This window comes from Phascolarctos cinereus, unplaced genomic scaffold (genome assembly GCF_003287225.1).
Source record: "Phascolarctos cinereus isolate Bilbo 61053 unplaced genomic scaffold, phaCin_HiC Scaffold_3;HRSCAF=262, whole genome shotgun sequence".
Classification (NCBI taxonomy): domain Eukaryota; kingdom Metazoa; phylum Chordata; class Mammalia; order Diprotodontia; family Phascolarctidae; genus Phascolarctos; species Phascolarctos cinereus.
The window spans coordinates 17508766-17534675 of NW_027555736.1; positions in this window are offsets into that span (position 1 = coordinate 17508766).

A 25910-nucleotide genomic window follows, 5' to 3' on the forward strand; every position below is an offset into this window, starting at 1 on the left:
AGTTAAGGATTGTAAGAAGTTGGGCTCTAAGAGATGGAATTGTAGGCGTGAGGGAGAGAGCCAAGGTCAGAGGCAGAACAGAAAATGCCAAGTGCAGAGAAAATCAAGTTTATCAAATGGGCCAAAATATCAAGGGCTCAAAGGGGAGTGATGGTGAAGGCTATTAATTTAACTCCACAAATACTTATTAATTGCCTACTATGTGCAAGGCTATCTATTATGTCCCTTGAGAATCAATTTGTGTCTGTTTTTTTTGTTTTTGTTTTTTTACCATTTTTACTGTTACAAATTCTCAAATTTCCTTTAATGATATCCTTTGTTGGTTTTCTGGACTATTGATAACAAACCCATCAAATGTCTTCCTGAAGGCAAACTGAGTTTTAATTTTATAGCAGCCAAATATTATTTATAGTTGCAGGGGAAGAAACAGGACTACAAATTACAGGTGAAATTTTTTTGACTTTGTGTGACATATAACATAGGCTATCAACAGGAACCTAATTATAGTCATTAAAACATCTTCTTGAGCTCAAAATTAATCAAATTAAGCTCACATGAAAGTCCAACACACATTTCATAAATCTTCTCAGGATGGTCATGTGGATCAAGCAGAAAGTTCTAGAAAAAATCAGCATTGGAGGCACAGGGAGAGGTTGAGGAGCATGCAAGGTTTTGTTTTGGATTTTGTTTTTGGTTTTTTCTTGACATGGCAAAATAGTGATTTTAAGCAGTGATTTTATTTGCAGGTTTTAGCATTGAAGATTAGAAAATAGCTAAGATATGTATACATATATATGACAGCTATTTTTATGTACACATATATCATAGCTATTTTCTATATGTGTATGTGTATATATGTATGTGTGTATGTATATATAAATAGAAACACAGTTAACTTCTAATATAAATTTCCTCCACAAATCAGATAGTAGGTTAAAAAAGGCATATTTCAGACAAGTTTATAGGTCTTGGCATATTGACAGACATGGTTAGATTCCTCAAAATGGAATCCAAGATCTCTCTCTGTCCCTCATACACACATACATATATATACACACACACACACACACACACATACACGAACACACACACACACACACACACACACACACACACACACACACACACACACACATTTCAAAGATTCTGTATCAAAAGTTAAGTGGCCCCCCTCCTCCTCTTACTGCCCTAGGAATCCGAAGAAGAACTTGTCCAAACTGTCACATTTTAATGACTACTGTGGAGAGGTTTGAAAGCCCACTGTCTGACTGGAAGATTTAATAGGCTATTTTCAGACTTTGTAATGGTTTGAGGAAAAAATAAAAAGGCCCTTCTTTGCTTTCCTAATACCAGCTAAGTGCTTTTGACCACGACATTCACCAAAACTCAGAACGCTAAGAAAAGACATTGGTATATCTTCACCTTCCTTTCTTCTTCCTTTTCTTTTCTCAGTTTTCCTTTCCTCCTCCCTTTTTTCTCCTTCCTTTCTTTCTATCACCTTTCTTTGCATTCTTTTTCTCTCATTTTTCCTTCCTTAGTTCTTCATTTTTTCCTTCTTTACTTCTTCAAGTTTTCTAAGTTTTTGTTTTTTTGTTTTTCCATCTACAGGATAGTTTTGTAACAGTTTGCCCCCTAAAATTCAGAACCAAGGACCCAAAAAAAAAATAAAACAAAACATCCACAGACAAAATCCGTCACATGATTATGTTTCAGCTGCAAAATTTGGAAAAACAGTTTTATTGCACTGTTTCATTCCTGCTGGTGCTCCAGTGTGTGCATCTGAACATATGAAATAACGTGCTCATGCTCATTGTTTTCAATGTGTCTGGTTGGGGGGCAGTGCTTGGGGAGACATGTGGCTGGGCTCTTTCCACACCCACACATCTACCTGTAGAGTTTTTCTCATCATCTACATTTTGGGCGCACTTGGTAGCAGGACATTCCTCCTTTGATCGATACCATCAAGAACTATGGAAAGAGAGTCTAAGAACTTTCACCCTAATTCCACCTCTCAATGCTTATCAGTATGTGACCTTGGCAAGACTCTTCCCCTGACTGGTACTCATCAGTGCAATGAGGAGAGGCATAAAATTATAGTATCATAAATAGAGAGATGGGTGTTGGAAGGGAGGTTTGAGATTGTTAAGTACAAGCCTCTATTTTAGAATGAATTATTCTAAGGCCTACAAAGGTGACATATTTTGGCCAAGGTCACACAAGTTGGGTTAGGTTAGATTAGTAGCAAGAGTGTGACATTGCACCTTTAGCCCTAATCCAGCACATTTTCAAAGCACCCCAACTGGCGCATTAAGGTCAGTCAGTTAGTGGCAAGGCAATTTATCAATTGTTCTGAATTATGGAATTATCTTTGAGGAATTTTCATTTTCCATTGATATGATGAAATCAGTAGAAAATGAAGACTCATCTTCCTGGATCAGCTCTTGTTAATGGGTCATGCTTGAAGGCAGGATGGGGATAATCTGGTATAATGAAACAAATCAATCTTGGAAGTCCCAGGAGCTGGATTGCTAGACCACAGCTGATTTTCTACCTTGTAACTTTGGAGAAGTTCACTTCATGTCCCTGGGTCTCAGTTTCCTCATTTGCAGAAGGAGCAGTTGAACGAGCTGGCCTCCGGGGTCCCTGATTATCCTATGACCTTATGATGACCAAAATGCATTTTACACACACAGAAGGTTCATCTTAAAAATAAAGAAGGCTTAGGCACAGAGAGTCGGATAAGATCCCAAAGCAGGCTGGCAAAAGAGCTAATGCTCCAAGTCAGTGTACTCCTCTGCACAATGTGAGCGTAGGAAGATGCTGCCAAGGAACAAACGTATAAACAAACAAAAACAACCCTACTAAATAGAAACCATTTGCAATTATCACAGTAATTGTGTGCCAAGGTACCAATGACCGAAGAAAACACAATGTTATTTCCAGCAGGTTGAGTGCTGCCCCTGAAATGTTGCTTATTGCATTCATTTACCTAATGAAGCTATCCCCCTTCTGAAAATTCAGTGAATGAATGGATGAATGGATGAATGAATGAATGAATGAATGAACTAATGAATAAAGGAAATTTTGTTTTAGGTACTTTTTTTCCCCAGAAATTTATAATAAAAGTCTGGAAAGATATAATTCTCCTTCCCCCTTGAGCATCCTCTCACCCATATTGTACATCTTTATATAAGAGAACTCCGAACACCCATAAATACCTGCATATCACACCACTGATCTTGTAGGATCACCAGGAGAACAATCAAAGTAAATGTACATCTTGTCAACCCACTCCCTAAATATTTACAGGCCCATGTAAAATTGTAGATGCCTCCAGGATGGGGATACTGGTATATTTACGAGTCCATAAAATGAGAGTGCATACTGGGCTTGTATATAAATATTTGCAAGTCCATTCCACTATTTGAAGGTCAACTGTTCAACGATAAAAAAAGATGAAATTTTACCTCCTTTTTTTAGAACTGACAATGTTGCCAAGAATAAGCATTTCCATTTCTGTAGGACTTTAATATTATTATTAAATTTAATGCTTTGATGACAACAATGTTAGTACAATCATTAGTATTAGTATGCCCATTTATAATGAACAGAAATTAAGGATCAGGGAATTGAAGTATCTGGTCCAGTATTACAAAGTGCCTAAGTATCAAATTCAGTATTCTAACCCTAATCCTTTTTGGCTAAGAGTCCATTACTTTCCACTATTCGTGGTTGCTTGTAAATTACATTGACTAGGATTCCTGGCTGTTCAATGTAATTTCAGTTAAACTTTCTAAATTATATGGAGTGTTCCAAAAGTCTTAGTGTGGTTTCAAGTTATTAAAGCTTAAAATTAAGACTTTTATTCAGGGAGACCATGAATAAATGAATAGCATTGCCTTTGTGTAGAAAAGGACACACTCCCACAGCAGGGAAATTTACAGGCCTCTGCCCAGCACTAAAACCACTACATGATCATTGGTGACTTACTCCAATGTACCAGAATCTTATGGGGGTTTTGGCCTTCCTAGGATGACCACTATCCCTCCATTTCACCTCACAATCCTCCACTGGCCTGTGCCATTCTGTGGTAAAGTAGCTCCTGGATCATTGCTCCTTGCTCAGAAAATTCCCATGCTGCCTTTTTAGAGTAATAACATTCTTCCCTCTCAAATGCCACAGGGGTAAAAATTTGGCTGACCACCCTTTAGCTCTGAACCTCTAGTACAGCTGTTCTAACAACCTACATTTTGCCCTAGGTGAAAATGATCTTATTGACAATTCTGCCACCATGATTAAAAATATCATTTTGCATGTAACAGCTACCTACTCTCTTCATTTATTTTGTAACTCAAGGAAATAAAATTTGTTGTTTTTTCTTGTGAAAACAATCCACTTTATAGCTTCAGATAAAAACAAAAACAAAAACAACACAAAATTTAATTGACTTGTGTGTTTTTTCTTGGTTATCACACATGGTAACAAATAGAATTACTTCATTTCAAACATTATCCATCTAATGTGATTGTTTTTAAATAGTGCAACAAAGCATTGATGTGTTTTATTTAACCCCACTGCCTTCTGGTTCAAAGCTATAAACTCTTTTTCATATAAGAGAAAACCAATCCAAATGAATATACTGTAGTGTTAATATTTTCTATTGTAGTATGTTCTCTGTCTCTCTCTGTCTCTGTCTCTCTTTCTCTCATAAAAACATGTTTGCGAATATACATACATGTGTATACTTGTATATATTTATAGAAATATGAAATATATAGGTTATTTTAATATTTATGAATACATACAAATACAATAAAGCAATATATATTTCATGGAGGGGGTATTCCAGACCTTTGAACTTCTAATGTGGACATCCATCCCACTGACACACATCAGAAATTTATTTGTAACTTAATTATATGAAAGTACTGCTTGGGCCATTGAAATGATTTGGATTCTCTTCGGTCACACAGCAACTATTAGTAAGAGGTACAAAATAAATCCCTGAGTCCAAGGCTTGCCCTTTCTCTCCTACCCTGGAAGGTTTTTGGATCTCTGTATATCTCGGGGTGTAAACGGCATTCTTGTTAGGCTCTCCAGCAATCACTCTTATATGGTGTTTGCATTTGGTTCTTTTCTGCATGAGATGTCTCAAAAGTAAGAAAAAGAATTAAAAAATGAAAATGGAAATTATTGCTCTCTAATCCATGTCTCCACAACTAGGATTATAGAACCCATCACATGCAGAACCGAGCACAGCGCTTTTGTGCATTTTAAGTCCTTAATAAAGATTTACTGATTGATTGACCTATGATCTAGTTTTGTACAGTGGGAACAGTGCCAAAGCCCAGATCCAAATAGTCCTTCCTAAATAGTAGTTCCCTGGCTTCTCATTTTTCCAGATAATGGCTTCAGCCACCTGTAGGCACACATCCATCAAACTCATTAATAGCTGGATCCTTAAGAAGCAAAGTCAGCAATTTCAGAAGGGGATAAAAATAACATATATGTATTCTTTAGCCATTTACAAGTATATATTTCTTTTCTGAAAATTTCCTAAATTACCAAAAAGGTAAATCACTTTGGCTCCCTGCTCCACGGCACCTCCAAATCATCCCAGCGTGGTATTCCTTTTACCACAAGGCTGTGTTCCATAAATTCTGGGTCTCATGCAATGGAGTGGTATCAGGCATAACCAAGTCTTCATTGGAAAATGTGACCAGATGTCTGGGGATTCATAACACTTTATTTTTGTGCTTTCTGCAAAGGACTAATCCAGTTTGGAATATAAAGGGGCACTCCATCAGATTGGGGGAGGGAGCAGAGAAGAAGACAAGCCCTTTCTTATGGATCTGATTGAATATTATATATTTCAAAGCTTGCTCCCTGAAATTTCATGTCATATAATGAATGGTTTATATAAATTGTAGCTCACTATAAATAGTCTAGTTAAAATGAGACTAAAAGGTGATTATAGTCTGCTCACTAAATCCAAAAGGCATGTCACACTCCTGTGAAGGCAGAAGAAACTTACCAAGAAAGATTATGAGTGCTTTAACCAAATTAACTACCTGAGGGAGAGCTGAGGGTGTACAGAATAGCAACAGAACAGCATGAAAAGACTCACTTAACCAGTTTAAGAAGAAAGGCATAATGGGAGGGAAGCAGAGATCCGGCCAACTCTGGAAATGAACTTGAATGGGTTTGCAAGCATTTCAGAAAAGAGGTTTAAAATGAAATCAGTCCATATACATGCATTAAACCAAGGCATCATGGTAGAAGAACAAGAAATCTTCCTATGCATTCAGAAGACATAGGTTCAAATGCTATCTTTGCCACTAAGTAGGGGCAGCTAGGCAGAGTAGCAGTTAAGAACAATGAACTTAGAGTCAGGAAGATCTGAGTTCAAATTTTACCTCAGGAACTTACTAGCTATGTGACCATAGGTAAGTCATTTAACTTCCCTCAGTCAGTTTCCTCAGCTGTAAAATGAAGGTATTAATATCACCTACCTCCCAAGACTGCTATGAGGATGAAGTGAAATAACACACCGATGCTGTTTTGCTAAACTTAAACCAATGTCTATATGCTAGATATGCTACCTATCAGTACCAGTGTGACCTTGGGTCAATCACTTCAATTCCTTTGGCCTCAATTTATACATTTATAAAGGAAGGGGATTGGAGTAGATGGCTCCTGGGGATCCTTCTTCTAGTTTTATGAACTTAGTGCATGTCAGGCACTGGGCCAGCCCCTGGATTAAACAGATAAACACGAGGAATGCATGGAAATGCCATGACAAAGCTAGTCACCAAGTACACAGCTTATACACTAGCCAGACCAACTGTCCTTTAGTTCCCCTTATTTGTGGGAGTCTCCTCCCATTCCCCTGATCTCAAACCCTCATCATGGAGTGCCATTACTCTCAATCTGTGGAATGTTGCATGAAATTTTAAAATCATACTAAAATTGTACCGGCACAGATGCAATTGGTAAATAAGAGTGAGAAAGGGGGAAATGAGTTCTGTTTCAGCATCAATTATGGGAGCTACAGCCAGAGAAACATCTGGACTTGGATAGCCCAGCTACTGATTGCATGCACCTTTGCCAAAGTACATGAAGAAAGGGAAGCATTTGTCTTTTCTGCTCATTTTCAGCTAACTGAAACCCAGGAGAATGTTAGACTATATGGCAAAATACGTCCTCCTTTACAATCATCTTTGACTCTATAGTGGTCTTCTTTCTCATCCTCGCTGGTCCTGACCTTGAACTCTTACAGACCATGCTGGTACCATACAGTCCTTGGCTGGTCCTTCTAGGATTTAAGTACTGACCCGAGGATGAACCTATGTCTTACTCTCCCAAGCTCCAGAGCCTCATGTATAACATTTAATTGCAAATTCCCTTGAATAAATTGGTGTTTTTTCTACTTCAGGAAGTTTTTAATTAGAATACTATTAATTACAAGAATTTATTAAGGCAGCAGAGTACAGTGCAAAGAGGAGTAGGGAACTTGGAGCCGGATAACATCTTTGATGCTGAGTATTTGTGTGGCCTTGACCAAATCACATAACCTTGCTGTCCTTAGGACCCTTCCCATCTGGAACCTTCCCTGATTTTAAAAAATTGAGGTTGTTGGAATAGATACTTCCTGAGGTACTTCAATCTCCAGGTTAATGAACTTCTATTTCTAAGTGTTTAATATGTACAAGACAAGAGGGATAATTGCTTAAAGAATAGACTACTAGCCTTGGAGTCAAAGGACATCTATTCCAACCCTCTACCAAATATGGAAACCTTTGGCAATATCCAAGATACATTGATATTCAATTATTTCGTGAATACTTCTATTAATGAGGAGCTCACTTGCGTAAACAGTGTATTTTGGTGCTGGGTTGCTCTAATTATCAAAAAATCCTTCCCCATATCACATTAGGGATCTATGATTTGGATTCTATGAGAATTTCCTTTATCAACACATGCCACAACCCCATTCTGGGCCTCACTTGGCTGTCTTTGTGAAATTTCATTGCCAAATAACAACAATCACATTCTCTGAATAGCAGTCTCCAAATCTAGCTAGCCTGCTCCTTACATATCTGAAACAATTTCTGTTCTCATTAAACTCTTATTAAATTCTTTGGGAAACATTTTACACTGGGTATCTCATCTGATCCTCACAGCTACTTAAGCTGGGTATTATTTTACAATAAGCAAAGTAGGACCGACAGTGAACAAATTATTTGTTCAGGATCACACAAGCAAGAATTATCTAACGTGAGATTTGAAACCAGCTTTCCCCGATAGCGATTTACCATGCTATCTTTCCAACTAACCCACACGTTGCAGAATTGCCTAGCTCTTCATAGAGATTATCTCATTTGGACTTCATAATAGACATTCAAGATGGGTATTATAGGAGAGGACCACAGGATTATAAGATCTTAACATCAGAGGCCAATGAGTGCAACCCCGTTATTTTACAAATGAGCAAATAGAGATCCTGGGAAGAAGTTACTGGTTCAAAGTCACAACAGGGGTCGGTGTCGCATAGAAGACTTAGAACTAAGTCCTCTGACTCCAGACACAAGCTCTGTTTTTTTTTTTTGTTTGTTTTGTTTTGTTTTTTTCATCATCCTAAGGTATATCTCCATATCATGGTTTTTTTTTTACAAAGTAGGAAACTGAGTCTTAGAAAAGTTAAATTTCTTTTGCTGATGCAGTTGGTAAGTGTGAGGGGCTGCGTCTGAATCCAAGTCTTCCTGACTACAGGTCCAGAACTGTAAGCATCACCAAATTATCCCCAAACTATCTCTCTGCATACGTATAAGTCAGAATTTCTCCCCAACTATTCAATCCCCATGATCTCAGTTTTGCCTTCTAAGATGATAGGTTAAAAATCTCTCATTTCTGTATATTTTCTTTAACTTCTGCATTGATTAATGATGTAAAATAATTCATGTTTTTCCTGATAGTGTGAACACAAAAACTTTGCTCAATAAAATTATTAATTATAATGACACAATGTTATTTTTGTTAAAATTATTTTTGTATTAATAGTAAGGACAGCTAAGGTCTATTTTATTTTGATTCCAAAGAAGTTAGAAGTAGAGTAGACAATGCTAGGAGTCAGGCAGCAGTAAGGATCATTTAGGCATTACAAAAAAAAAAAACCATCTGGAATCTATAGTAAAGGGTTTAGTTTCTAGTTTCCAATTCTGCTTTGTGACCTTGGGTAGGTTACTTCTGTAGCTTTCAGTTATTTCATCTATTAACAGAAGGAGAAAAACTAGACAAGTTGTAAGGTTTCACCCTGTTCTGCAGCTAGTAATCTAGGGATAATTATTAAATATCACATGGAAACTCAATAGGAAAAAGAAAAAAAGGAAATTTAGGAAATTTACTCAAAATGAATGAATCATTTTTTCAAAAGAGCCAAAATTCCATCTCCATCCTCTAACACCCCCATATCTATTTCAAATTTTCGGTCTGAATTACCTGAGAAGTTGCCTTTAATCTCCACTTCACTTTGAAACACTGAGATTGTTAGGATCTACATTACTTTTTTTCTCTTAACGTTACAGAGATTTTGAATAAAGAGACAGCTACGGTGGTTGTAAGTGATATTAAGTTGACAATCTGTCTTGATAATTTGATCCAGACAACTGGCTCCTATAATATTATAGAAACAAATTCTTGCCTATAAATTCAGAAACAAGCATAAGTCTTGGGTCTGTTGTCAGCTAAAAACAAATTGTTTGCTGTTGCCACAAAGATGGTAATTGTCTCTACTTTACAACACTAATGTTTTGAGAATTTCTTTGTGATCATAAAAGCAATGCAATCTTATTGTCTGTATAAACAAAGCATTTGGAAAACTTTCCTAGTTTCCTGTGATCTAAAATCCTAAAATGCATTCTGCAAATCTCTGGATTCCATTACCAAGTACATTTACACTAAAATTCAGTAAGTATGAGCAATTTTGGCAGAGCCCATGAGATAGTGCACCTGAGCTTTGAGGGTAGAAAGCAGCATCTGCAGCCAATAGCCCCAAGGAATACATCAGCCTTTCTCCCACACTGGGGGCTGTCTAGCACCAAACCACTTATGAGTAAGGAGAAACAGGTCTTCTGTTACCAGCTATTAGAAACTGGCTTCAATCATGCTTGGAAAGGACCTATTCGATCTTGAAGGATTGAGAGAAAAAGAAACAGAAGCTTACTGACTAGAGATGTTGCCCTGGGTGTCTTGCCTTTATACTCATTAGTGTGCCTTCTCTTTTCTGGGAATTTTGTTTAGTGGCTCTAGGCCTTCTTCCGGTTTGAGGAAATATTTTTTCATCAATGTGAGCTGTCATTTCCTGTTGTCATCTCTCTTAGAATTGAATAGTCAAGTCAACAAATATTCATTAATTTCTTGCTATGTGGCAGTTACTCTTCTAAGCACTTGGAATTTAAAGGGGGGGAAGTTAGGTGGTGCAGTGGATAGAGCACCAGCCCTGGATTCAGGAGGACCTGAGTTCAAATCCGGCCTCAGACACGTAACACTTACTAGCTGTGTGACGCTGCATAAGTTAACTCCATTAAGGAGCTCAAAATCCAATGTGAGAGATAGCAACTCTGTATAAATAATATATACACAGAATAAATTTCAAATGATTTCAGATGGAAGCTGCTGACATTAAGGAGGACTGATATAGTAGGAGGACCATTATCCTTTTTGCAGAAGGTGGGGTTTTAGCTGAAAGTAGAAAGAAGCCAGAAGACTGAGTTGAATAATGGACAAATCTCAGACTTGAGAGACAGCCACTCAAAATATATAGAGTCAGTAAATGAAGTGTCTTGTGGAAGGAAAACAATGATGACAGTATCATTGGGTCTTATGGAGGGCTTTAAAAGGCAAAGGAGGATTTTATATATGATACTGGAAGAAAGAGGGAGCCAGTGGAGTTTACTGAATGAGGTGTGGATTGACATGGACAGACCTGTACTTTAGGAAGATCACTTCTACAACTGAGTGGAAGACAGACCAAAAAGAAGAGCCTTGAGACCAGGAGAATATAAGAAGACTATTGTAATAGTCTAGGTATGAGGTGATGACAGCCTGTCTCATAGTGGTTTTGTGATGAGAAAAGAAGAAAGGAACAAATATGATAGATGTTAGGAAAGTAAAATCTATAGGACTTGCAAAGAGATTGGATATAGGAAAAGGAAATGTGGTAAATGAGAGTGAAGAGTAAATAATAAAACATATGTTGTGAGCCATTGTGACTGGAAAGATGTTGGTATCCCTAAGAGTAATAGGAGAATTTGGAAGAGGAATGGGTATTGAGGAAAAGAAAATGAGATCAGTTTTAGAAAGACTGAATTTAAGATGTCTGCCTATTGGACATCCCATTCACATGTCAAATATGCAGTTGGAGATGTGAGACTGAAGGTAGGATGGGTGATGGATAAATAGGTCTGAGAATTATCTTTATAGGGATGATAATTGAATCCATGGGAGGTGGTGAGATAAGCAAGTATAAAGCAAGAAGATTAGATGACCTGAGACACAGTTTGGGCAGGTAACAGCAACTGTTAATGTCCATAGTATCAAAGGAGGATTTACAAAGGGCCGTTTGATTAGGCAATTAAAATATCATTGAGAAATTTGAAGACAGTAGTTTATACCAAATAATGAGGATAAAAGCCAGGCTGCAGAGAGATTTGTGGAAAGAAAAGAAGTTAACTTTTGCATGCCTTGAGTTTAAAATAAAAGATGAAAATTTGAAATGAAACAGACAAATAATAGCAGTTTGCCTACCATTGATATAATGGTTGACAAAGGAATCAATCTACCAAGTACTTCGCAATCTAACCCTAACCTGTATTTCAACAATTATACATAACTCCCATTCATAGAGTCTATGTTGCAGGAAAACAGGCTCTGTTGGTATTTCTCATAACCCTCCAAACATGCAAATTTGAAAAGGGAGTGAATTTTTATGTTGCAAAGTTATAAATGATAATGGTCTTCAGTCAATCTGCTTATTGACCCTTAATAAACAACTCTCCCCACTTTCCAGGCTTCTTACACCTTACAAGACACTCTTATCTCTAGACTCTGTATTTTCACTGGCTATCACCCATGCCTAAAACTGCCTTCCTCCCCATCTCTACCTCCTGGCTACCTTGGCTCCCTTTACGTCCCAGCTAAAATCCCACCTTCTATAGGAAGCCATTTCTGACTGCCCTTAATGTTACTGCCTCCCTACTGTGGTTAATTCCTATGCACACTGATTATTTCCTATGATGTATTATTCCCTAACATTTCCTATTATTATTCCCTATGTATACTTGTTTATATACTGCCTCTCTCATTAGACTATGACCTCCTTGAGAGCAGGGACTGTCTTTTGTCTTTCTTTGTATCCTCAGCATTTAGCAGAGTGCCTGACTTAATATATGTTTACTGACTGGCTTGTTTTGGGATAATAGCTCTAGAGTTAAAAGAGACACCACAAAGGCATCCTTCATTTTACAATTTAGGAAACTGAGGCTCAGAGGAGCTAAGTGACTTACCCAAAGTCATACAGGTAGAATATATCAAAGGGGGAAGTTGAACCTAGGCCATGGGGATGTAGAAACAAATAACGGCACTTGTGCTTATATTGAGTTTCTAGCAGAACTCCAAGAGAATTCCGTTGGTGTCATTTAAACCTAGATGCAAAACTTGCATTTTGTTTTTAAATTGAAACGTTCTGCTGCAAAATAAAGCTGATCCCTACCATTTCATACAGAGACAACTTAAAAAAAAAACATGGAAAAGCATTCAAGCACAGGCCATCCTCATTGAAAGTCTTTAGTGTTTGAGACTCCAATCAAGTCCTAAATGTCTTCATCGGTTCACTTTCTGTCATGGCAGACGCCAAGGGCAATCAATACAGCAGTGGCAATGACAGGCCCCAGGAATCCAAGAGAGAGAAACTGTAGCAAATTCAGCATTCCAGTGAGTGACAGCCATCTGCAAAACAACTAATCCCCCTGACGAGATGGAGTTTCCAGGAAATGATTCAGGGTTTGAATGTGTGCAGGATCAATAAATGCATATTGTAAATTTATGGGCTCTGCTGTTCCGTGAACAATTTGTATAAAATTATTCCCTGCTCCCATGTGGAGTGTCCTTCATTTGCCAGTATTAAGGGGATCTAATAAAGGGTTTCTGAGAAGGGACAAGTCTGTATTAAAAAAAAAAAAGGAATAAGAAAAGAAAGAAAAAAAGTGGTGGGTGCCCTGGGACTAGTCAATGAGCTACTAGCCAGATGTCAGACAGTAGCATTTTCAAAGCAATGGTTCACAAAGAGCTTGAGATCCAAATTCCCCAGTTAAGTGTGTTGTAGAGAGCTAGCGTGGAGAAAGGGGATTGAATGAGCAAATAGACAAACATTTATTAAACAGTCACTATGTGCCAGGCCCAATGCTGGACCCTGGGAGCACAAAGAAAGTCAAAAATCTCTTTTCCTGCTCTCGAGCTCCCATGATAATGGGAGAGACAATAAGCCTATGATTATTTATAAATAAAATATTAATAGGCTCAATTGGCAATAATCTAAGAGGTAAAGAACTAAAAGAATTGGTTAAATTTTCTTTTAGAAGGTGAGATTTTAACTGGGAACGGAAGGAAGGCAGGGAAGACAGCAGGCAGAGGGAAAAGGGACAATTTATAGGCATGGGGCCAGCCATGGAAAATTCACTGATTGTTCCTAACCAGTCAATAAATAAACTTTTATTAAGCACCTACCATGTGCCAAGAATGATGCTAAGCACTGGAATACAGGGAAAGTCAAAAGACAGTGCATGATCTGAAGAAATTCACAATCTAATAGGAGAAATGACATCCAAGCAACTATCTTCAAACAAAAATACATAGAGGATAAATTGGAGATAATCAACAAAGGGAAAGCACTAGCTTCAAATGGTATTTGAAAGAAATTCTTACAGCAGCTCAGATTTTACATGTGACTTCAAGGAATCCAGAGAAGCTAAGAGGTGGAGATGGGGGTGGGGGGATGGCATTGGTGAGCATTCTGGATACGGGGGACAGCTAATGAAAATACTAAAATAGGAAGATACTATTCCTTGCTTGAGAAACATCAAAGAGGTCAGTGTCATTAGATTGGAAACTACATGAGAGTGTGTAATACCTAAGAATGGGAAATTGAGAGGGGAGAAGGTTATGAAAGGCTTCAAATTCCAAATAGAGGATTTAATATTAGATCCTGGAGTGGACAGGGAGCAGTGGAGTTTACCATTTAGGGGGTTGATATATAAGATCTGTGGTTTAAGAATGTCACTTTTGCATGTGAATAAAGGACAGACCATTACAGGAAAAGACTTGAGGCCCAGAGACTAATGAGCAAGCTTTATCTATCTTCCAAGTTTGAGGTAAGATTCCAGGGTGGTGACAGTGCTATGGGAAAGGATTGGCTTTTGGGATGACAACAGATTGGATATTGGAGTCAGGAGAGACCTAAGTCTGAATTCTATCTTCCTTGTCTGTAAAATAGGAATAATCCTAGGTACAGGTTATCATGAAGATTCAATGAAACAGTGTAGGTAAAGGACATTGCAAACCTTAATGATATTATTCAATCCATTAAAAATATTAAATAGCCACTTACTATGTGCTAGGCCCTATGCTAAGTTTTGGGGAAAGATACAAAGAAAAATAATATAACCACTACCCTCAAGGAATCTATATTCTATAAATATGTCAGGGATCATTAATATAAACATTAGTTTAATAGTGACAAGGAATGTGGCATGTGAATTCAAGAACTTTCTTTAGTAATAAGTAGAATAGTGGATAAATTGTTGGATATGGACACAGAATCAGAAAGATTGAGTTCAAATTCTGAACTGTGGCAAGACAATTAAACTTTGTCAGCCACCATTGCCTTATCTCCTCAATGGAATGATAATAATTGCACCTACCTTTCAGGATTTGGGGGAGGATAATGTCATTATTATTACTATAATTGTAAGTATGTTAGAAATATAATAAATTTATATGTTGTGAGCATAATAATTAGGTTCAAATTCCAGTTCTGTCTCTTACTCCTTGGGTGACACTGGGGAAATCATTTAGTTAATTTGGGCCTCAGTTGCCTAATTTGGAAAATTTTCCTACAGAAAAGCAACCATCACCTCTCAACTGTTTGAGACCATGAACATTGTGGTGGAAGAATCTGTCTCCAACTGTGCTACCTTTATTCAAAGAAAAGCTTATTAGAATGTCTGATAATAGAGTACAGTGAGAGGGGTGGTGGCAAAGGAGCACATTACATTGGATTATTACTATATAGGCTGAAAATAAGCTGTTGTAATTATGACCTGTGGCACCTGGGTCAAGTGGTTCTCGAGAATTCTACTTGCAATATGTGGATATTATTTGTGGTTTTTAATCTTTGGATTCCCAGAGTCTTCCACAGTGCGTGTCACGTGATTGTGGTCCCTTTCAACTCCCAGTCCTATGATTTGTGTTATATTATTCTGGATTAACACATTCGGGTGGTTGTTTCCCAATGACCTCCTTCAGCCATGTGTCTACCAGGAAGTTAAGCTTGCATCTAGGTATTTGGTAGGTGTATAATCCTCTCCAAACTTTTACTCTGGAGAAGGAAGGAAGGAAAGGAGGGAAGGAAGGAAAGAAGGAGGGAAGGAAGGAAGGAAGGAAGGAAGGAAGGAAAGGAGGGAAGGAAGGAAAGAAGGAGGGAAGGAAGGAAGGAAGGAAGGAAGGAAGGAAGGAAGGAAGGAAGGAAGGAAGGAAGGAAGGAAGGAAGGAAGGAAGGAAGGAAGGAAAGAAGGAACCACCTAGCTGCCTGTAAATGCAAGGGATACAAATATTAAAAATATCACCATCCTTGCACTTAATTGACAAGCTAACTGTTCTTCAAGAAGAGAAAACATTTAGTTCAAATCAAAAGTATTAAATCAAAACTATATTATTAAATTGAACAGGAAAACAGCCACTATACACAATTACTCCTTCCATCATTCAGATGTTGAACATGTGCTGAAACATTATTGGGATATTCACAAACGGGAAACCTGTGTGGCCAAGATGTATAGATGAGAGGGTGCCTACATTGAGATCCATTGCTGGTTTTCCCATCAAACTAGTATGAATATCCCTGTACTTATTCCTTGTTCTTATTTTTCTCTTCATCTGACTGAACTTTATCCTAAAAACCAGTCTCCCTCTTATATCAATGTATAACATGAAAGACACAACATCCTTTTATATATAATTAATTTATTTTTAGTTTTCAACATTCACTTCCACAAGATTGAGTTCCAAATTTTCTCCCCATCTCATTCTTCCCCCCCATCTCAAGATGGCATGTATTCTGAATAACCCTTTCCCTAATTTGCCCTCCCTTCTATCTCCCCCCTCTTCTCTTATCCCCTTCCCCTTTTATTTTCCTGTAGGGCAGGATAGATTTCTATACTCCATTGCCTGTATATCTTGTTTCCCAGTTGCATGTGAAAACAATTTTTAACATTCGTTCTCAAAACTTTGGGTTCAAAAGTTCTCCCTTCCTTCCTCCTCATGCACCCTCAGTGAGAAGGCAAGCAACTTGATACAGGTTATACATGTGCAGTCATGCAAAACACTTCCATAGTAGTCATGTCATGAAAAACTAACCATATTCCCTTTCATCTTATCCCGTCCCTCATTTATTCTATTCTTTCTTTTTACCTTGGCCTTCCTGAGAAGTGTTTGCTTCTTATTACCCCCTTCCCTAATCTGCCCTCCCCTCTATTATCCCCCACTCTCTTAACCCCTTCCCCTCTATTTTCCTATAGGGTAAGATAGATTTCCATACCCGATTGAGTTACAACATCCTTTTAACCTGGGGCATCAGACATGCCTCTGTCTGTCACTTCTGCTATCCCAAATCCCATCCTCCTGCTCTGGAACTTGTCAATTCGGCACAGCATTGGGAGATGAGACAACTCCAACACTCTATCTTTCACTCTTCCAATGTAAAAATAATAATAGTTATTATTATTACGGAAGATAAAAGGTATCATCTTTTTTATTCTGAAGAAAAAGTGCTGAATTTGGAGTCAGAGGACTTGGGTTCAAATCTTAACTAGGGAACTTTCTCCTTGTGTAACTTTGGCCAAGTGATTTCAAATCTTTGAGCTTCATTTTTTTTTTCAAATGTAAAATAAACAGTTTGCACTTAATCATTCTAAGTTCCTTTCCATCTCAACCAATGAATCAATTAGGATTTTTTATTGAAAATGAGTCCATTAGGGACCAGCCCACTTATCCTAAGGGAGGTAGAAGATACTTGAGGGCAAAAGCAAGTGAGTTTCTGAGTAAATTATACAGAACAAAGATCCTTTTCCTTCTGTATAATCCCCAGAGCTAATGCCTGACCCTAAATGGAAGCTCATTTTTGTTGGTGGTATTGGAGAAATGTAGTATAGAGAGGAAGGCCTAATTTCTTCTACTGTCAAATTCCTTGCACTATCCTTGACTCATCACTGACTTGAGCAAGCTTTGTGTTTGGGGGTGGGCCGGGGGAAATGAGGTTTGAGGCTTCAAGCTTTTGACAAATTGCAGAAAATGGGGGAGGAGGCAATTTCGTGGGCCCTACTACTAATTCAAACTCTGTGATTTATTACATTTCCTATTGAATCTTGGATGAATTATTTCATAAGAGGCATCCATGAGCCAGTGGAGAGAGAGCAGGTCTGGAGGGAAGGAAGACCTGGGCTCAGGCATTACATTTGATACATACAGGCTGTGTAACCTGGGACAAATCACCTGACCCTGACCCCTCAAAACCGTGAGCAATACCTTAAGTTGAGGAAAATTTGTTGTACTGCTTTGATAGAGAAAATTTTCACAAAGAGTTTACTATACTGATGAAAATTCCAGGTCTAGTGTTAAAAAAAAAAGAAGATAATTCACAGCTACACCCTGTGGAAACACAAATTGTCTATGGTAGCACCTAGAACAGAGTTTTCCTAGGTGGCTTCTATTCACTGGGAAGAAAACTAAATCAGTTACATTTAGGAGTATTTGGAGAGCCTTCTAGCATATCTGAGATATGAGCTAACTGAAAATCTGTTGATGATGATAAAAGACAAAAGACTGAATAGACATATCAAAATTTCACAATGTTACCTAGTAGTTATGAAATTGGAACATAAAAAAATTCAATTAAAATAAGAAATTTCCCCCAAAAAAATAATTAACAATGAGAGAAGAATCAGAAGAGATAGAGAGACAGAGACAGAGAATGAGACATAGAGGAGACAGAGCACATAGGTTGAGCACAAATAGCCCATGTGAACATTTGGGGTGGTTTCTCTAAAGTTCTCTACAAATACTTTGCAACTAGCCACTACTTACCATTCTCTTACTTTTTTAAATAGTAGATGGTGTTTGAGAAATATCATTAAATTTAAAATTATCTCCGATAGTCATGACTGCTTATTAACTCTCTAAAGTATCTCTGTGTATTGAACATTTCTTCTTCACTGTACTAATTTTACCCCAAACCTACTATGTCTAAAAGAAATCTTTCCTCCAAATCTAACTAATTTGCCTGATTTCCCAGTTCATCAATAGCACTGATATATGTCCAGTCATTGGTAATAATAAAACATTATATTTTATTATAATATTATATATAATATAATTATATTATTATATTATAATAAAACATTATATTTTATTATAATATTATATATAATATAATTATATTATTATATTATGGCATACAATATATAATAATATAAAATATTGTATGTACTAATTATATGTAATTATTATAATTCTAAATTAATATAATTTTGCTATCATCATTGACTTTGATTTTTATATTCCTCAAATCTAATGGGTTTTTAGACCATGTCAATTATTCCTTTGAAATAAGTATCATTACCAACCTCTCCAAGGTCTAGTTCAGATCCTTATTATGTCTTAAATATTCTATCATTTTTCTCATCATTCCCTCACTTCCAATCATTCACATACATGACTAACAGATTCCTAAAATATCACGTTTGCTTTATACTCAAATGTAAACTTTGAAAATTAATTTTTTCTAGAACTATTTATTATAGAATCAACAACCATTTATTAAGGTTTATTAGTTTTCATCCTAGGAATATTGTAGCCAAATTCCAGAGTCCCCAGGTCAAGGAGGAAATATTACAACCTGCCAGAAGGAAACACTTCAAGTACTGTGGAAACACAATCAGGATAATACAAGATTTAGCAGCTTCTACATTAAAGGACCGCAGGGCATGGAATATAATATTCCAGAGGGCAAAGGAGATAGTATTACAACCAAGAATCACCTACCCAGAAAAACTGAGTATAATCCTTCAGGGGAAAAAATGTTCATTCAGTGAAATAGAGGACTTTCAAGCATTCCTGATGAAAAGACCAGAGCTAAACAGAAAATTTGACCTTCAAATACAGGAATCCAGTGGAACATGAAAAGGCAAACAGGAAAGAGAAATCATAAGAGACTTATTAAGATTGAACTGTTTACATTCCTGCATGGAAAGATGATATTTGTAACTCATGAGAACTTTGTCAGTGTTAGGGTAGTTGAAGGAAAAAATTGTATATATGTGATATATAGATAGATAGATAGATGGAGGGCACAGGGTAAATTGAAGATGAAGGGGTCATATCTGGAGAATAAAATTGAGGGATGAGAGAGGATGATACTCAGAGAAGAAAGGGAGAGGTAGAATGGGGTAAATTATCTCACAAAAAAAAACAGAAAAGAAAAGTCTCTCACAGTGGAGAGAAAACAGGGGATGGTGAGAGGGAATGAGGGAATCTTATTCTCATAGGATTTGGCTTAAGGACAGAACAACATACACATTCAATTGGGTATAGAAATCTGTCTTACCCTACAGGAAAATAGGGGGAGAAGGGGACAAGAGAGCAGGGGGTGATAGAGAGGAGGGCAGATTGGGAAAGAGGGTAATCAGAAGCAAATACTTCTGAGGAGGGACAGGGTCAAAAGAAAGAATAAAATAAATGGGAGGGCACTATAGGATTGAAGGAAATAGAGTTAGTTTTTCACAACATGTCTACTAAGGAAGTGTTTTGCATAACTGCACATGTACAAGCTATATTGAGTTGCTTGCCTTTTCAATGAGGGTGGGTGGGGAGGGAGGAAGGGAGAAAATTTGGAACTCAAAATTTTAAAAACACATGTTTTAAAAAAAATGTTTTCACATGCAACTGGAAAATAAGAAAATATAGGAAATGGGGTACAGAAGTCTATCCTGCTCTACAGGAAAATAGAAGGGGAAGGGGATAAGAGAAGGGAGGGGGGAGAGATAGAAGAGAAGGCAGACCATGGGAAGGGGTATTCAGTATGCATGCCATCTTGGGGTGGGGGAAGGGGGGAGAAATTTGGAACTCAAAAACTTGTGGAAGTGAATATGGAATACTAAAAATAAATAAATTTATATTTTAAAAAAATTTTAAAATTTAAAAAAATAAAAAGTAAAAAAAAAAAGAAGTTAAAAAAACATTTATTAGTTTTCAGGTACTATGCCAACTGAAAGAGATGCAAAGAGATGCAAAATCACACTCCCTGTTCTAAAGGAGCTTACAATCTATGGTAGAAACATATAAAAAATACATACACAATATATACAGTATAAGTGGGAAGCAATCTCGAGAGGAAGGAATTAGTAGGGGTGAGGGAGAAGGTTAGGAAAGTTGTACCCAAATGTTGAATTTTAATTAAGTCTTAAAATTTTGGGGATGGATGGGACATTGGAAATCATATAGCATAACTTCCTTACTGAGGAAAATAAACTCCAGATTTTAGTAATAATAATAACAATATTAATAATAAACAACTTATTTAGATAATGCTTTGAAATTTGCAAAGCCCTTTAGAAATAGCCAATCATTTGACCCTCACAACAACCTTGGGAGGTAGGGACTTATTAATTATTCCCATCTTCTACAGGAGGAAAGTGAGGCAGTTCAAGATTAAGTTATGTTTGGAGCATCATATAACTAGTATATGAGACTGACTTTGAGCCTAGTTATTCATGACTGTAAGCCCCATGCTCTATCCACTATAAATCTAGCTGCAAGTGTAGCATATCAAGTCACCCAGATATTGAATAGGACAGATGTCAGTTTCAAGCACTTCAGCTTGAAGTTCTCCCCTACTTAAACACGACTAGTGACTTTCCAGTGCTTATTGAATGAGTTCACAATTTCTAGTCATCCCACTACCTTTATTGTCCTTGTCTAGATGTCCTTCAGCTTGGCAACAATGAGTGTCCAAAACAATACAGATATTGTCTAATCAGGATGAAATAAAGACAAAGTCTAATGAAAAAAAAAAACTTTAAAACAAATTAAGAGAAAAACAAGAGCTTCCCCCATACCTACAGTAGATGAAAGACTCCAATCTCCATTCCTAGCCATTAGTGCCTTATTCCTTTCTCCACCCCCATCCCCATCACTTCTACTATTTTTTTATCTTCACTTGCTATGACATAAACTCCTTGAGGCAAGGGGATTCCATTATTGCTTATGCCTGTGTCCTCAGTCCTAAGCACTATCTGGCACCAAGTAAATGTATTGTATTTTTTTCACTCACTTATTCATTAGAAAAGCTAAGAAAACTTTCTGCTGTTTTCAACACAATACAACAAACACATACAACATGGAAGCATCAATTGTGTTTATCAGTCATTTTCACGAGGAAAATCAGCAGACACAATCCCTGCTTTTCTTTGGATAGAATCCAGTCCTCCTCATTAGAGTGGGCAATATTCTCTACCCATTGGCAGGTTATGATATGAGTGATACAATATAATTGATACAAACGATTCATCAGTTTCAACATTCTACAAAGACAACTGAATACAAAGAATAATAGGTTCATAAATTTAGAATTGGGAGGAATCTCAGAGGATATTTAGACCAATTTTCTTATTTTGCAGATGAGGAAAATGAAGCCTAGAATGGATTAAATGATTTATCCAAAGTTGCACCAATAATAAATGGTAGAATGAGGAATCACTCCACGTCCTCTGAATTCAAACTCAACGTTCTTTCCAAGGCACAACAGATGTTATAAGAATAAAATAACACTCATTAAAATATGCCCTTCTGAGGTTCCCCAGCCTGTGATCTCTTGCTCTCTCTCCTGTAGCAATTACAGACCTTCCACCTTTTAGTCCTGCAGTTATCAAAGGATTCTACCATCAGGTATTTTGTTAAAGCCACAGAACTACTTTGGAATAAAAGCCAAAGCCTTGTTTACAAAAACAGATTAAGAAGATCCGAGGCAGCCAGGACCTTGTAATGGTGAACTATCACCTTTTGAATCAAACTGAGAAAATTACTGCACTGTATGACAAAGATAGAAATGTCTCAGTGCCTGGGTCCAGGAGAAGATAACCCTTTGCTATCAAGGGCAGCACAGCACGAGTCCTTGATATCAGGACTCATTATCAGTGATGCCATGGCCCATTATCTATATTCTCAGGATTCAATTCTATGGTCACAGACTTCTAGGTCTTAGTAAGTAGTTCAGCTTCAGCATGTAATCTGAAGATGGAAATGGTGCCCATGTTAGCAAACATTTTAGTCAATATAGATGCCTTAGCAAAACACACCCAACAAAACAAGTTTTTTAAAGTTTAGGAAACCTAGGTCTTTTGTTAAAGATTTTCAAACTCTCTGTATGCCATCTACATAAAATCTTTTTATAATCGTATTTATGCCTATTTTACAAATATGTGAACTTTATACCAAAAGATTTAGAAATATGTGGTAAAATACAGATAAATAAACGTGACAGTAGATTGTGATTTAATCCATTTCGATGTTCCTTTCATTGTGCAGAACAAAACCTGGACTGTTGGGATCTGTATCCATGTTTTGGAGAAATTCACTACAAAGGGTCTATCAGACATGCTTGGCACCTTCTTCAGTTTCTCTTGATATCATAAGGATACCACTGGAGCACAAAGTTCAAGTGCACTGTTCATAGTCACGTGACTGACCTATTTTCTTTTTCAATCACATATTATTTGAATGACATCCCTCACTCCAATTCTCCTTCCTATTTCTTTGCTTGCATGTGATGCAGCCTGCTGGCCTCAACATATATTTCTCCATTCCTTATCAGTGATTCTTCATTTCAGTTCATCAGATTCTGTAGTATTCAGTGACTTGTGACACGGTTTCTGCTTGTGCTATTGTGCATGCTTGCTTTATTAATACAAACAAAAATGTGCCTGGCACATAGTAAACACGTGATGCATTCTGATTGACAAGGTCACGTGATGTAACTCCACTTTCTTGCATCTGAGCTCAGTTTAAGTGAAGATGAAGCTCTAACTATCGTTTGTTGGTCTTGAGCCGTTGCTGATATTATTGGTAACTACTTCCAAACCTACATTAGACATTCACAGTTCCTTCAATGACAAATGACAAACACCTAACAGGTATATCACGTTGCTCTATGTACAAAGCAAAATGAAGCAATAAATATAAGTTGGTCTCTGCATGCATGCATGATTTCATTGGTGTAGACAATTCCTAGGTTAAGAAAATAATTTTACTTGCATTGCTACAACTTACAGGCCCAGAGAATCGACTAGAACACATGAAATTAAATGATTTGCTCAGAGAAAGTACATGTCAGAGAATTTATCTGAACCTGTCGCTTTCATGATAACAATGATGATAAAGATAATCAAAATTTAGATAGAATTTCAAAGTATGAAGCATACTTAAGACCTATTATCTTATCTGAACCTCATGATGACCCCATGAGGTCTAGGAATTTTAAATTCAGAGAGAGTTGAGTTGTTTAGGACTACACAGTTATTAAATGCCTGAATGTAGATGGGAGCCTAAATTGTCCTCCATGTACATAATTGTGAGTGCCTCCAAAATTAAGGCCTTCTACTAGCAGGGTGCTGGCAATCAGTAAATCAGTGGGAAAGTGCGAAGATGGGTATACCTGACCCCTCAGTCTCCTGTGATAGCCAAACAATGGAATTGTGTCTTACAAACAGTCATCACATTCATACATTTTATATGAATACTACCATGCCCATACTCTCCTATATCCAAGAAGTTAGACATCACATTGGATACAGAGTGTTCTGGACATGAAGTCAACAAGACCTGAGGTTAAACTCTGCTTCAGAAACTCACTAGCTATGTCACTCTGGACAAATTACCATGTCTCAGTTTCAGTTTCTTCAATGACAAAATAGGCATAATAATTGCACCTACCTCCCAGGACTGCTGTGAGGGTCAAATAAGTTAACATATGTAAGCACTTTGCAAACTGCAAAATGCTATAGCAACGTGATGATGATGATGATGATGATGATGATGAAGACTTTATATGTGCAAGCTCCTAACCCATCCCTTTCTTTGGGAAGCATTGTCCCCATAAGGTAGTAACAACTTGTTTTTTCTCATTTTCAAAGAGGACCTGTGATGTCACAGGTGATGTCATCACTTACATATGGATTGGATTTAACTGAGGCAGAGCTGCTCAAAGTTGTCAGCCTCACTCTTGCTTCCTGAGTCATCTGAGTCCAGTGGCAAGACAAAAGTCAAAACAACTGCCTATTGCATAGGATGCAGTGGATGACCTTAGCATCTTTGATGCCTGACCAAGCTCTAAGGGCAAGTCTTACCACATTATTCCTCTGCTCAATAAACTATGGTTGTTCCTAATGATTGATTTAGTATGCTACTTGATCTTTCTTTTATCATTTGCTATCATTTATTTTTGCAAGCTTTCTATAATGTACATGATTATTGCAATATTACTTCAAGTATCTAATTTATAAATAAGCATATATATATGCATATATATATATGTACATATATAATGTGTAGAAACATTTTAATGATGGAATACATGAAAAAAAATTGGAGACCAATCCCTAGGATACTATACAATTATCTTCTAGGTCTGTATTTAAATACTAACTGTAAAAATTACTACTAATCAATCCTATTATAACCCCTTCATCAACTCACTGTCCCATTCTCCACAGAAGCTCTTTCATATTTTTTTCATTCCTCCTTAAGCCTCCCATTGCACCTCCTTCCCCCACCATAGCAGCTGAGAACCTTGACTCATATGAAAAGTAAGACCATTCATCATGAGTCTCCTCTTATCTCCTGTTCCTCATCACATATCACTCACATGCCTTTGCCACTATCTCCTCCACACTTGTCTCACATGAAAAGGTGGCCTTACTCTTTACCAAGTGACTTATTACTGACAAAATCTACTCCAGTCTCTCCCACTTCCTCCAGAAGATTCCTGCCCTATTTAATCCCTATCTTATCACTTAGTTTTTCCCTCTCTACTTGGCCCTTGCCTACTGTCCACAAACATGTTCATGTTCCTCTATAAAAAAAAAAAAAACCCTCACTTGATCTTTTCATTCTGGTTAAATATCATCCTATATCTCTTCTGTGCTTTGTGGCTAAACTCCTTGAAAAGGTCATCTATAATAGATGCCTCAACTTTCTCTCCTCTCACTCTCCTCTTAACCCTTACATTTCAGCTTCCAAGCTCAGCATTCCATCAAAAATATTTATTCCAAAATTCCCAATGCTCTCTTAATTGCAAAATCCAATGGACTTTTCTCAATAGTGATTTTTAATGCCCTGTCTTCAGCCTTTCATACTTTTGATAGTCCTCTTCTCCTTTATACTGTTTTCTCTCTAGGTTTCTGGGACATCATTCTCTCCTGGTTCTCCTTCTATCGATGAGACAGCTCCTTCTCAGTCTCCTTTGATAGATCCTTTTCAAAATCACACTTCCTAACCATAAGTGTCCCTCAGGGTTCTATGCTGGGCCT